The sequence below is a fragment of the Pleurodeles waltl genome, chromosome 3_1 (genome assembly GCF_031143425.1).
Source record: "Pleurodeles waltl isolate 20211129_DDA chromosome 3_1, aPleWal1.hap1.20221129, whole genome shotgun sequence".
Taxonomy (NCBI): domain Eukaryota; kingdom Metazoa; phylum Chordata; class Amphibia; order Caudata; family Salamandridae; genus Pleurodeles; species Pleurodeles waltl.
The window spans coordinates 1,219,199,284-1,219,215,202 of record NC_090440.1 but is presented as its reverse complement, the minus strand read 5'-3'; positions in this window follow the sequence as shown (position 1 = coordinate 1,219,215,202).

The following is a 15,919-nucleotide window of genomic DNA, read 5'->3' as shown; positions in this document are numbered from 1 at the left end:
TGCTCATGGCAACAGATGAGGGACAGGAAGAAGAGAGTGACCCTCTCCCTGATCTCTTTTCCACCACTGAAGCAGATGCCTTAGTGGAGGGAGTAGTTTTAGGAGATTGTCTGACAGCAGAACAGAAAGACAACTGCATCAATCTCCTGAGCCAATTTTCAGACCTCTTTTCACTTGTACCAGGTACAACATCCGGGTGTGAACACACTATTGACACTGGAGACAGCCTGCCTGTCAAAATTAAAATGCATAGGCAGCCTGACCATGTCAGAGACTCCATCAAACAAGAGGTGCAGAACATGTTGGATTTAGGGGTGATTGAACCTTCTGAAACCCCATGGGCTAGCCCAATGGTGCTTGTACCAAAACCTCACACCAAAGATGGAAAGAGGGAGATGAGGTTTTGTGTAGATTACAGAGGGCTCAATCAAGTAACAAAAACTGATGCTCACCCTATACGCAGGGCAGATGAGCTCAATGATACACTGGTTTCTGCCAAGTATCTTAACACTTTTGATCTGACTGCAGGGTATTGGCAGACCAGATTGGCAGAAGATGCTAAACCAAAGACAGGGGCCGGGAAAGCCCCGGGAGAGACGCGAAGCCGCGTAGCCAGGGCAGGAGCCCTTTAAATTCGACAAGCGCTCCCGCCGTCGCGGGAAGCGCTGATTGGGGCCGGGAAAGCCCCGGGAGAGACGCGAAGCCGCGTAGCCAGGGCAGGAGCCCTTTAAATTCGACAAGCGCTCCCGCCGTCGCGGGAAGCGCTGATTGGGGCCGGGAAAGCCCCGGGAGAGACGCGAAGCCGCGTAGCCAGGGCAGGAGCCCTTTAAATTCGACAAGCGCTCCCGCCGTCGCGGGAAGCGCTGATTGGGGCCGGGAAAGCCCCGGGAGAGACGCGAAGCCGCGTAGCCAGGGCAGGAGCCCTTTAAATTCGACAAGCGCTCCCGCCGTCGCGGGAAGCGCTGATTGGGGCCGGGAAAGCCCCGGGAGAGACGCGAAGCCGCGTAGCCAGGGCAGGAGCCCTTTAAATTCGACAAGCGCTCCCGCCGTCGCGGGAAGCGCTGATTGGGGCCGGGAAAGCCCCGGGAGAGACGCGAAGCCGCGTAGCCAGGGCAGGAGCCCTTTAAATTCGTCAAGTGCTCCCGCCGCGCGGGACGCGCGCGGGCGGCGCCCGGGCTAAGCCCGGGCCAAGGGCGGGCCCGTCCTTGCCCGTCATCGCCCGAAAGAGGCTGGGCTGGGCCACCCCTCTTTCGCATACAGGAAGCACGTTGCTGCCAAGACCACCTGGGAGCTCTTGAAGGACAGAAGCCCTTCTAATTCAAACGTACGATCTGAGGAGGCCGGGCCGGGCCATACCATTCCCATCCTGACTCCCAAGGCAGCTGACCAGCGGACGACCACCTTTTACTCACCCGGACACCCTCGTAACATAGGTGAGCAGTTCTTTAGGCCCCTTAGGCTTCTCAGCCTATCCTAACAAAAGCTCCAGCAGAGCAAAATAGGGTGAGAAAAGGTGAGGAAGAGCGTCTCCGGAAATAGATTGCTAAACTTTGGGGGCGGACCTGAGTGTCTTACCAAAACAAGATGGGCAGACGGAAGGGGGGGATGCCTTTGGAAGAAGCAGGCAACAACAAGACTTTAGATGGCTTCCTCCAAAAAGCGGTAGGGGCATTAGAAAAAGAAATTGAACTGGTGGAGCGCCGTCTAACTGCTCCCCCATTAACTGACACTCCACTGAAAACCCCATTACAACCTTTCTACCCACCAGCTTCCCAGCCTGCCCCGGCAGCATCACCACCACTAACCACCCTAACTGCCCGAATATCTAATGCAGAGCCCCTGGGCAGAGTTATACACCCTTCAGAATCTACCCAGCCTATGCCAAACAGGCCCGTATCCTCCCCAAAGCATAGCTCAAAGGGCAAAAGGAAGCGAGGGGAGGTGAACCTAAAGAATAAACGGCCCCGAGTTTTGGACTCCCCCAATCATGCTGTGTCTACTCGATCTAAGGATTGCATACCTGCCAAAACTACCTGCTACGGCAATCTGGACACAGCTTTTATTACAGACTTTATAAAAGATGAGCTCTTAAAAAAACTACACCCTATAACAACCCGCCTATCAGCTATTGAGGAGAAACTCGACGCTCTCATTAAACTTAACCAGCCAATCTCCTCCTCCTCATCGGACCTGCATTACTTGCAACATCACTCTCCCCCATGCCCCCCTGTTAACAGTGCCAGTATCCCTCATTTACCCCCAAGCACGGTTCACAAGCCTCAACCACCTTGCTCTGACTCTCTACATCTACCAGCGAAGCTCTCCACAGCTAATCTGGCCAATCCCCCTAAAACTTGGCACCCAAAGAGTGATTCCCTTCACCCAAGGCGGACTGGTGAAATTGCCTCTTCCATAAATATGGGCACCAAACTGCATAGGAACCACTCCAACATTCCAGCAGACCAGATGTGTAGGGATCCAGGAACTAATTTGAGAACTTTACATCTACCACCGGAAGCTTGCCCCTATGTGCTAGTTATTACGAATGTCCCTAAGCTCAAGTCCAACATTTCCGAATCATTCACAGAACTGAAAAACAAGGTCATCCACTGGTTACACAGACACGCTAGATTCGCCTTCCATATGATACCCTCAATACTGATGGTGAGGAGGGTGGGATGGGTGGGCCCACTCAAAAATCCTGGTACAGGGGACTGTATTGTTGTTAATTTTGATACGCCTTCCCTTGTTCAACAGCTTTCCCTAAATGTGTGTCATTCTAACCCCCTAGGGGGGGTAATCTCACTCTGTAGGCTCCAGGCTTTCTACCCCCATAAAGCTGTACCAAGCACTAAGGGGGTGACAATGTCACCCAGAGGTCTTTCTAGGGCACAGATGCCACCTGATTTTAGGCCAAGTTGTAATGCTTCTTCGCCCACACTTTCTGAAAACGACTGACTAAAAGTAAGCATTATGTATAGTTTACCCTACTCCCAAGGTTCAATCAACTGGGACAAAAAGTATCCTATAGCTGGGAAAAATGAAACTTATGAAGTTGGGCAAAACAACCATGCGGTTGAACATACTCCTACCATCGACACCAGCGAGCCTATCCCAATTCCCGCACTTGCTCAGTTAGATCCATCCAAGTGTTCTGAAAGCCACACCGGGGGTGCAGATAAGGAGCACATGGTGATTGAGATTAACTTAGCCACAGACTTACCAGATCACAGCAAACGCAGAGACCCGCCTCCACTCCAGGCATCCGAAGAGCTCAGGTCACCCCCCGATTTAGATGGGGCAAGAAACATCCCGGGCATTAACGTAGCAGGAATCCCAAATACGACTGAAAAGGGTATAAAATTTCCCCACGGTACCCCATTTCCAAGAGAGAACCCTGTGGCCGAAGCTCCTCATGACAAAATAGACGGCCTAGATACCATCCTTAGTTGGAATATTGCAGGGTTGGAGAACAAAATGAACAACCCTGAATGGGGCAAATTTATAGACAAACACAAAATATGTCTTTTCCAAGAAACATGGGCACTGGAGCCCAAATATAGAATTGGTTACAAAAGTTACTGGGTCCCAGCAATTAAGGCGAATTCAGGGAGGCCCTCAGGTGGCCTGCTAATATGGCTCAGTTGCTCTTTTAAATGTCGGATTGAAATAATTGACTTGGGCTGCCCTGATTTAATGGGTTTATCAATACCATCTCTTAGAGAGAAATCACTTTTAATAATTAATATCTACAATAGGAGCCTGGGCAGCAAACATGAGTCCGACGCATTGACTATTTTGGACCGTTTTCTTACCTATAAATCACCTTCTCATTTTATTCTTATTGCTGGAGATTTTAATGCCACTTTTGAACCCTACTCGCTGGCCCAGGAACTATATAAAGATGAAGACGCTTATTGGGGCATCCCCCAGCTGGTGTCAAGAAAAAGACCAAAAATCAATAGATTATCACACCAGGTTATGGACATTACACTGGCACATGGCTTGCGGGCTTGCAATGGTCGTTCCCGTTCGGACCCTAATCTCCACCCTACATTTAGGCGCGGGTTACAGAAGAGCCAGATAGACTATATCTTGCTCGATATCCGCTTGTGGAGCCATATGGTCGACATGAATATTGTAGAACATGAGGAAAGTGACCACGAACCATTGATTTTATCTCTTAGGAATTTACTACCCCTTCCTGAAGTCTCCTGTCCCAAGACCTACGGACAACAGCTCGCACTGACCAACAATAGACGAAATGTTAGATGGGAATCCTTGAACACTGACACAACCACTTTGACAACGGCGTATAGGCAGCTGGCTGATCACATGGTTCATATATCTCAATCTCCAGAAGATAGTGGTGGGCTTATAGCAGCCCACACACATTTTTTTAACTCTTTAAAAAATCTATTTACCAAAGAGTCGGCGAAAGAACCTAAAAAGAAATGTAATGCAAGATGGTTCAACGCCGCATGCAGAGAAGCACAGCACAAATTGCTGAGAGCTTTAAGAGGAGGTCAGATAGATTGTATAAGGGAAGCTAGGAAAGTTTATAAACAGGAACAAGGTAGAGCCCGTAGGAAATGGGACGAATCAAGATGGGTCTCCCTCCTGGAATCTGCTAAAATAAATGACACCTCGAAATTTTGGAAATTGGTGGCTGATGCCAGCGACGAACCTAACTGTTTGCCTGGCGCCTCAATACTCCCTGTAGAGTGGACCGATCATTTTTCCCGATTATATCTTGGGACTACCGGTGTTACCGCCAGGGAACTGACCCACATCATGACTACTGAGACCCCCAAAATTGAATTTACCCTGGCAGAAACTAAGGCTGCGATTGCCTCATTGAAATGGGGAAAGGCCCCCGGCCTTGATAAAATACCAGGTGATCTCTACAAGACTAACCCAGATGTTTGGGCCCCATATTTAAACCTCATCTCTAATGCAATAGCTGCAGGAGCACCTGTCCCGAGCTCTTGGTTGGGAGCAGAGATAGTTCCCATCTTTAAGAAAGGCAACCCCTCTAACCCTGTTAACTACCGCCCAATCTCCTTACTCGACAACTTCCAAAAAATCTTTGCAAAGCAAATTTTGTCCTGTCTAGAGGAATGGATCTTGGAAACCAATGCCATTTCTGATCTACAAGCAGGGTTCAGACCAGCAGTCAGTACCATAGACCAGGCACTAAGATTTCTAACAATAAAATGGAAAACTGTAGAAGTAGGAGGGGGTAACCTTTATGTAGTCTTTATCGATCTTAGAGCCGCGTTTGATCTGGTCCCTAGAAATCAGTTATGGCTGACACTAGCCAATATGGGTGTCCCACATGGCCTTTTGAAACTTATCGCCCGACTACATGAGAATACCTATGCCCAAATTAGGAATGGCAAGAATGGTGATCTTACTGAACCAGTGGCTATTGAGAGAGGAGTCAGACAGGGGTGTGTTTTGGCCCCAACCCTTTTTCTTTTATACATAAATAACTGTATCAAGTATTTAGTAAATTGCACAAATGATTCCCCCAAGCAGGCCGGAACCAAAGTCCCTTGCTTACTCTATGCAGATGACACTATTCTCCTGTCTAAATCATCCATGGGAATACAAAATCTGGTTAACCAGTTCGGTGTATACTGCAGAGACCATGGGCTAGACATAAATCTTAAGAAAACCAAACTCATGATATACAGTGCCAGGAAAAAGAAGCTCAGCGTAAATACAAAGATGGATTCAATTCTCTTGGAGAGAGTAACGGAATATGACTATCTGGGCATCAGACTATCTGACAAGGGCGGTTGGGATCCAGCTATAAGGAAAGGGGCACTAACAATCAGCCAAAGATGTGGAGTAATAGGACGTAAAGCTAGCGCCGCAATAAGCCCCCCTCTGATCCTCATCTCTGAAATATACAAAGCACAAATCCGTGCCGCTGCCCTGTATGGAGCAGAACTTTGGGGATCTCACAGACAAATGGATACTCTTCAAACCAAAGAAAATAACTTTCTCAGACACATATCCAGACTGGGGAAGGGCACACCAATGCTCCCCCTTAGACTGGACTTGGGTCTAAACAGTATCAAAGACATAGCATATCTAAGACCACTCCTGTACTGGATCAGACTATGGAAAACGGATGAACTCGAACCCTACAGGGCAGCAGTTAAAGAACTATTGCCACCCCGTTATGGATGGGAAAAAGTACGGTGGCTTAGGGAGATGAAAGCAGCATGGACTAAACTGAGTCTATCCCATTACTGGGAGAATCCCGAGATGATTCCTGGCAACGCTAAACGCCTGATCAAAGACCATTATTGGGAAAAGATCCATGAGGAATCTCTCGGCTCAAATGGTTCAGGTCGGCTGACAGCAGAGTTCCTGCTGGTCAAGCATGTACCTCTGTCTGAAAGCTTCCTGGACCTCCCTATACCAGCCCGTGCTCGCTCCTTATTACTTCAATTCAGGTACGGAACATTGGCAGTCAACAGCTTCACGGCCGGCTGGTCGACTAATAGCTCTCCATCGGACAAATGTATAAACTGTCACCTATGTAAGGAAACTTCTGAACACGTCCTATTTTTTTGTCCTCTGTACAAATGTCCCCGAGGGAAGTGGATTACCCCTCTGTGCAGAACACTGCTTTCGCCATCTCGCAATAGTGTACTTAGAATATGCAAATATGATACTTCCATACTGATAGTGAGCACTGTTTCTAAATATTTGGCAGCAGCATGGAAAATTCGCAGCAGGATTATTTTAGACCCTAATCCACCAGTCGAAGAGCGGTCTAGCAGCCAGTAAACCAGCATTCTGTCATATTAGCCTGGGACTCTAACTAAAACTGAGACCTATCGAGAATAAAAGATTGTATCCCCGAGTATGTTGTTTAGTGGGTTACCACAACTAAAGTGTTTTACAGCTTACTAACACATATAATTCTACAAATGTTAAGTTGCAACCTATTTGATTAACCTATCCAATAGAACTGACTAATCTAGGGCATCATTTCTCACTGCCCGACTTCTTAACTTTTTTTTAATCTGTGCTATTTTCTGGAGTGTAAATGTCTGATTTTATACAGTGACTCGTTTTACAACAGTTTTTATGTTTTTTAATAATTGATTAGTATTATTTTAGTGTTCAGTATTATGTATAGGGCAAGATTCAGAGACCACCCTGAGTATTTTCCTTTCTTCAATTATTTATGAAATTTTTTTTAGGTAGCTGTACGATCCTTTTTTATTCTTCCTTTTACTATGCACTGGTTTATGGTTTTTATTTCTATGTATGTATGTTTACTTCTAAAAATGGCCTAAATTTGGACCGAATAAACTATTGATTGATTGAAACCAAAGACAGCATTTTGTACTATAGGAGGGCACTACCAATTCACAGTAATGCCCTTTGGTTTGAAAAATGCACCTGCCACTTTTCAGAGGTTGGTGAACACAGTCCTGCAATGGTTGGAGGCTTTCAGTGCAGCATATCTTGATGATATTGCTTTCTTTAGCTCAACCTGGGATGAGCACCTGGCCCACCTTTCAAACGTTTTGGAGGCCCTGCAAAAGGCAGGCCTCACTATCAAGGCCTTAAACTGCCAGATAGGGCAAGGGAAAGTGGTTTATCTGGCCCACCTGGTAGGTGGAGAACAGATTGCACCACTACAGGGGAAAATCCAGATAATCATGGATTGGGTTCCCCCTACAACCCAGACTCAGGTGAGAGCCTTTTTAGGCCTCACTGGGTCTTACAGGAGATTCATAAAGAATTATGGCTCCATAGCAGCATCTCTTAATGATCTCACAAGTAAGAAACTGCCTAAGAAGGTGTAATGGACAGCTAGCTGTCAGAAAGCTTATGAGGAGCTCAAACAGGCCATGTGCTCTGCACCTGTCCTAAAAAGCCCATGTTACTCCAAGAAATTCATTGTGCAAACTGATGCATCTGAATTAGGGGTAGGGGTAGGGGCAGTCTTATCACAGCTGAATTCTGAGGGCCAGGATCAACCAGTTGCTTTTATCAGCAGAAGTTTGACCCCTAGAGAAAAGCGTTGGTCTGCTATAGAGAGGGAGGCCTTTGCTGTGGTCTGGGCACTGAAAAGGTTGAGGCCATACCTGTTTGCCACTCACTTTATTGTTCAGACAGACCACAAACCTCTACTTTGGCTAAAACAAATGAAAGGTGGAAACCCTAAATTGTTGAGGTGGTCCATATCTCTACAGGGAATGGACTATACAGTGGAATATAGACATGGGAGTACCCACTCCAATGCAGATGGACTCTCTAGATATTTCCACTTAGACAATGAAGACTCATCAGGTCATGGCTAGTCTTATTATCCTTCGTTTGGGGTGGGGGGTTGTGTAGTAAAGTACCATCTTGCCTGGCATGTTACCCACATATTTCACTGTATGTATGTTGTTTTAGCCCTTGTGTCATTGGGATCCTGCCAGGCAGGAGCCCAGTGCTCATAGTATGTGCCCTGTATGTGTTCCCCTTGTGGTGCCTAATTGTATCACTGAGTCTCTGCTAACCAGAACCTCAGTGTTTATGCTCTCTCTGCTTTCTAAATTTATCACTGCAGGCTAGTGTCTACATTTACCAATTCTCATTGGCACACTGGTACACCCATATAATTCCCTTGTATATGGTACTTAGGTACCCAGGGTATTGGGGTTCCAGGAGATCCCTATGGGCTGCAGCATTTCTTTTGCCACCCATAGGGAGATCTGACAATTCTTACACAGGCCTGCCAGTGCAGCCTGAGTGAAATAACGTCCACGTTATTTCACAGCCATTTACCACTGCACTAAATTAACTTATAAGTCACCTATATGTCTAACCTTCACCTGGTAAAGGTTGGGTGCAAACTTACTTAGTGTGAGGGCACCCTGGTACTAGCCAAGGTACCCCCACATCGTTCAGGGCAAATTCCCTGGACTTTGTGAGTGCGGGGACACCATTACACGTGTGCACTATACATAGGTCACTACCTATGTATAGCTTCACAATGGTAACTCCGAACATGACCATGTAACATGTCTAAGATCATGGAATTGTCACCCCAATGCCATTCTGGCATTGGGGGGACAATTCCATTATCCCCCGGGTCTCTAGCACAGAACCCGGGTACTGCCAAACTGCCTTTCCGGGGTCTCCACTGCAGCTGCTGCTGCTGCCAACCCTCAGACAGGTTTCTGCCCTCCTGGGGCCCAGGCAGCCCTGGCCCAGGAAGGCAGAACAAAGGATTTCCTCTGAGAGAGAGTGTAACACCCTCTCCCTTTGGAAATAGGTGTGATGGCTGGGGAGGAGTAGACTCCCCCAGCCTCTGGAAATGGAGGGGTGGTAACATGGCAGTAAAGTTTCTGACTATGAAAGCCTATATAATCTTATTCTGAGAGAGCATATTCTGAATAACTGTGTGTCTGACTTGTTACACCAATATCTAGTGGACTCAGATCTGACCTCTCCCCAAGAATTGGGAAAGAAGGCAGACAAATGGGTCAGAACAAGAGTGAACAGAAAAGTTCATACAGGGGGTGACAAGGATGGCAAGAAGAAGGATGGTAAGTCTTCTGACAAGGGTGGGGACAAATCTAAAAATGAGTCTTCATCAGGCCCACAAAAATCCTCTGGTGGGGGTGGTGGGTCCAAATCCTCTTCAAATCAAGTAAAAAAGCCTTGGTGTTATTTATGTAAAGTAAAAGGCCATTGGACAACTGATGCCAGTTGTCCAAAGAAAAACACCAAACCTCCCACTACCACAACCCCTACTGCAAACTCTAGTGCCCCTAGTAATAGCAGTGGTGGTGGGAGAAAACCTACTAATAGCCAATCCAAGGGAGTAGCTGGGCTCACTTTTGGTAATTTAGTTCGGGTTGGTCTTGTTAGGGAGGCCACAGAGGCTGTGTTAGTCTCTGAAGGTGCCATTGATTTGGCCACCTTAGTTGCTTATCCCGTTAATATGGATAAGTACAAGCAACTTCCCCTAATCAATGGTGTTGAGGTTCAGGCCTACAGGGACACAGGTGCCAGTGTTACCATGGTGATAGAGAAACTGGTACACCCTGAACAACACCTACTTGGTCACCAGTACCAAGTGACAGACGCTCATAACAACACTCTTAGCCACCCCATGGCTGTTGTGAATCTCACCTGGGGGAGGTGTTACTGGTCCAAAGAAAGTTGTGGTTGCTTCAGATTTACCTGTAGACTGTCTACTAGGAAATGATTTAGAGACATCAGCTTGGGCAGAAGTGGAGTTGGAGGCTCATGCAGCAATGCTGGGCATTCCTGGGCATATTTTTGCTTTAACCAGGGCTCAGGCCAAAAAGCAAAAAGGACAGGGTGACTTGGAACCTGGAACAATGGACCAAGTGCTCCCTAAAGCTAGGGGTAGCAAGGGTAAATCCCTACCCACTATCCCTCCCTCTACAGATAATTCAACTTCTGAGGAAGTAGAATTTCTTCCCTGTGCAGAACCTTCATCAGAGGAGCTGGCAGCAGACACTGCTGAGCTTTTGGGTGGAGGGGGGCATGCCAGGGAAGAGCTGAGTGTGGCACAGCAATCCTGTCCCACATTAGAGGGTCTCTGACAGCAAGCTGTCAAGCAGCAAAATGGGGATGTCAGTGACTCACATAGAGTTTACTGGGAGGACAACCTCTTGTACACAGAGGCAAGGGACCGAAAACCTGGAGCCAGCCAGGAGATTGGGCATTCCCCTGCAGCACAGAGAGTTCCTCCTAACTCTGGCACATGACATTCCTTTGGCTGGGCATTTGGCCCAGGTCAAAACATGGGAAAGGCTTGTCCCCCTGTTTCACTGGCCTAGGATGTCAGAAGACACAAAAGATTTTTGTAAGTCTTGTGTGACCTGCCAAGCCAGTGGCAAGACTGGTGGCACACCAAAGGCTCCCCTTATTCCACTACCTGTGGTCGGGGTCCCCTTTGAAAGGGTAGGGGTTGACATAGTTGGCCCCCTTGACCCTCCTACTGCTTGAGGCAATAGGTTTATCTCGGTGGTAGTGGACCATGCCACATGATATCCTGAAGCAATTCCTCTAAGAACCACTACAGCACCTGCAGTGGCAAAAGCCCTCCTGGGAATCTTTTCCAGGGTGGGTTTCCCTAAAGAGGTTGTATCAGACAGGGGTAGCAACTTCATGTGTGCATACTTGAAAGCAATGTGGAAGGAATGTGGTGTAACATACAAATTCACCACACCTTATCATCCACAGACTAATGGACTGGTAGAAAGGTTTAATAAAACTCTCAAAGGTATGATAATGGGACTCTCTGAAAAACTCAGGAGGAGATGGGATGTCCTGTTACCTTGCCTCCTTTTTGCTTACAGGGAGGTACACCAGAATGGAGTGGGCTTCAGCCCCTTTGAACTCCTCTTTGAGAACCCTGTAAGAGGTCCACTAACACTTGTGAAGGAGGGTTGGGAACAACCTTTAAAAGCTCCCAAACAGGATATAGTGGACTATGTACTTGGCCTAAGATGCAGAATGGGCGAGTATATGAAAAAGGCCAGTAAGGAACTGCAATTCCTCGGAGGCAGATGGCGTTAGTGTAGTCGCGTCCGCGCTACACCACGCCCACCTCCGGTGGCGGCTCAAGCGGAAGTGGCGAGCGGGCTGAGGACGCTCTTTGTTTTTTTCGCCCATGTTGGAGGGCGCATTGGAGGCCATTTGGCGGCCGGGGCTTCTTGGGCATTCTTCACGCGGAGACGCCGCCGCCTCGTCACTCTGCTCACACTTTTGGAATTCCCTGCACGCTGAGGTCGGGTCACATCTGGCCTAGCGCTTGGCGTGTACCGGCGTGTACCGGCCTGTTGGCGAGCTTTTCCTTTGAGCTTCCTTTTTTTTTTTTTTTTTTTTTTTTTTTTTAATAAAGCGGACTCCGCTCTGCGTATATTACCAGCATCGCTACCATCGGCTTGGGGGCCCATGTTGCTCCTTGTTCCTAAGATGTAAAGAAGCAGCAGGAGAGTGAGAAAACATAAGGACAAGCCCCCTGGAGGATATCTAGAAGCAGCTGGGCTACAAACGTGACCAGGTACTGGGTCTGTGGTAGAGGCTTTATAAGGCCTGCACTATACTTTTTTCTATGGGACCAGCCCCCCCACCTCTTTTTGCGTGAGTTGGCTCTGGTATAGTACATGATGCATGGACATTATAGGAATGGGGCTATGGACAGTGCTAAAAATTAGTAATTGGTTGATTGCTAAGCTAGAGCTAAGGAGATTGTAGGAGTAAGGATTTTTTTTTTTTAAATATCCTGTTTAAAAACTGTGCTCAGAAATTGACCTGGATCATACATTAGGGTATGTACAGTCAAGCCTACTTGAAGTTTGTGAATTTCTGCTCCTTGAAAACCTTTGGCGCATTGCTGTTGAGCGCGAAAACTGGGCTAGTACGCTTGCAAAGAACATGTGATTTAATTATTCACGATCTTATGATTGGTATGGCACCCAAAACCAGTCGAAATCTTGGGGAGAAAGGAGAAGGAACACAAGCTGCCCGGGCTAAAAAATCTAGTGGTGAAATGGCCCCCGGTAGTAAAAGACCGACCCTAACGCTTGGGAAAATAAGCGGGAAACAGGTTATGGGAACAAGTAGAGGAGCCAAAAGCAATGCCCATCTAATGTCTCCACCCGGGGGAAAGAAAACACAGCCTATAATCACGGGCTTTTGGAAGGGAGGCATACAGGAGGGCAATCTTGCACATTTCCCTCTCCCCCCCAAGTAGGAACGCAATCAACAGAAGGAAGCAGATGGAAGATAGAGAGATGAAATCGCTTCCTGAGGGTGGAAGTCAAGAGAAGGACCTTCCTTCGGACTGGGAGCAAACTTCTATGTTCTCGAAAGTCGCTGAGAGGGGGGAGGGAAGTCCGTAAGGCCAAAGGAAGCAGAGACATATACGGCCCATGAAGGGAATTCTCAACTCGGATCCCAAGAACAGGGAAATTGTGTTCCACCTCTACTCACACAAGGAGATTTTTGTACATCAAAGGAGTCTGCAAGGGTGCCAGAAGCATCCAAAGATGGAGGGGACAAATTCTATTCTTTAACAGAGGCCTCAGACTCTACTAACAGTGATCTAGGGGCAAGTGAAAGTAGAGAAAGTATCTCTTCTGAATCTGCCAGCTTTTTGTCCCTCGCAGAGACCACAGTGCGACGACGGCGGCAAAAAGTAAGGGGTTGGTCCCCAGCAGTAGAGATAATTTAGAGCCCTCAGCCCAGACCCGAAAAGCCCTCAAATGGGACTATTCAGGCACAGATCTTGTAAGTGAAATAGAGACCCATTCTTCCCAGAATGCAACTAAGATGGCTGATGAATCGGTATGTGGCCCAACCCATACATTAGATGATCGACACACGGATTCTGAAATGCTACAGTCTATATACAATTTAATAAAGGAGCTACAAACTGAGACAAGAGCAGGAAGTCGTAGGGCACGGTTGGCTACAAAACAGCTACAAGGAACGCGTAAGGTGGTCAAATCCTGCACAGAAATTGAGGAGAAACTAGGCTCAATGGAAGAAAGGACGTTGGTCGTTGAAGGAGAGATCGAGGCTCTGAGAGCGCAAACTACAACGCATGAAGGACAATTAACCAACATCATGTGGAAGCTAGAGGATCAGGAAAACAGGCAAAGGAGAAATAATCTGCGTTTTCTTGGCATCAAAGAAGAAGCAGAAGGCAGCAATATTAGGGCTTATATGATTAGAGTATTGCAGGAAGCATTTCCAGAGCTTTCCAACTGGGACTGGGAAGCTGAAGTCCAGAGGGTACATAGGTACCCACTAGTATGCCGGGAAGGCCGCACAGAGGAATCTAAACATCCTAGAGCTATTCTGGTCTATTTCTGGAACTATCTTTTGAGACAGTCTATTTATGAAAAAGCCCGTCCTGATGCCATGCGCAGTGGTGGCTGAGCAACCTTTTTCACTCGACCCGATTACTGTCATGCTACAGTAGAACGAAGGTGGAAACTGCGGCAACTGATTAAACTCTTTCAAGACAAAGGGGGAGAGGCGTATTTACTGGCTACCGCTCGTCTTAAAACTGTGTTCAATGGGAAAACTAGAGTATTTAATTCTGAAGTCCAGGCTAAAGAGTATTTGCTTGGGCTGTAATCTAATGTGATGTGAAGAACCTATGTGGTTTTAGTGTCTTCGAGGGGAGCATAAGACGCCGGTCACTTAAAGGGTGGGGGTGGTCGGAAGCACCTAGGCGACACCAACATTCGGGCCAACGGTGGTCTGACTGTCTCATGGGGGGTGGGGGAGGGAGTGGGGGGTCCTTGGTGGGGAAGGGTGAGGGGGGTATCAGGGGGGATCTGGGGGGGATGGGGTGGGGACAAGCTCAGTTTGAGGTAGGGGATGGGGGGAAAGGGGGAAATTTGTACCCAAAAGGGTATGTAGTGTCATGTATGATTCTACCAATGTAAGCTGGTTACTTGCTAGGTGCAAGGCTAAACCACCCAAGTTAGTCAGAAATAGTCAATTAAGATTGTACACATGTCAAGTATTAGGATAGCAACCATTAATATATGTGGGTTAAATACCCCCCGGAAGAGAAAAAAAACCACAGATGATTTAAGAACGTTAAAAGCAGATATCTACTGCCTGCAAGAGACACATGTAGAAAAGGCAGATAGGAAATTGTTAGGAAGCCTGGGGTTGCGGTTATTAGGGTGTACTGAACAGATGACTAAAACAAAGGGGGTTGCGATCATGGCAGCTAGTACTAACTGCATTGTAAACCGTCAGAAAGTAGATACAATTGGTAGGTGGGTAATAATGGAATGCTTAGTAGGTAACGTTATATTTATGTTATGCTCATTATATGGCTCAGTGGAAGATGACCCCTCATTATTTGTTTTTATATCTGCAGAACTTATACTATGGCCCGCACCATATATTATCTGTGGTGATTTGAACTTTAACGGGTCATGAGATGGGGCACAGAAACTAAGAGATATAAGAAGGAGTAAATATTCAGGGCGGAAGCCTAGAGTTTTTCATGCTCTTAAGAATATGCAAAGGGAGGTTGGATTAATAGATGCATGGGTAGCTCTGGAAGGTCCTAAACCAGGATATACCTATTTCTCTGCACCACATAGGAAATTTGCTAGATTGGACTATTTTTTAGTATCTCCAATATTTCTGACAAATTAGAGATTAAATTATACCCTCGCTTTATGGTGGATCATAACCCACTGGTATTAGTGATAAAGGATAGAGAACACCAGAGAATTCAGAGGAATTAGACATTTGAGCGTGGTTTGTTGAATGATCCTTTGTACATATAGCACATGAGTGTGCTGCTAAAGGAATTTTTAGATTTCAATATTGGAACAGCCCCAATAGAAATAGATTGGGATACATTAAAGGCAGTCGTACGGGGGAAACTATGGGGTACAGTATAAAGAGACTGAAACAGGCAACAACACAACTCCAGATATATGTGGGGAATTTACAGACAGCAGAAGAGCAGCTTATCTGGGCTATTAGGAATGATGTTGGGGTCGAGGATGTTATACATCAGGTTTCAATCGCGTAAATGGCCCTCGGGAACTATTCAACCAAGAGGTTAGCAGGGAAAATAGCAACAAAACGAAGTGAGTGTTATGAATGTAGTGAAAAAGTAGGGCATATATTAGCCATGCGGACTCGACAGAGGGCAATTTCAGGCATAATCATTCAAGTACAAAACAAGACAGGCCTGACAGTAACGAGACCTGATTCTATTAGGGAAGCCTTCCAGGAATACTATACAGAATTATATGACACGGCTAATATGGGACAGGAGCATATTGATAGTCACTGGCTGATGCCGACTAGATTTAGCAAGATTACGGTAGACGATCAAAAAGCACTGGAACAGGAGATGACAGTGGAG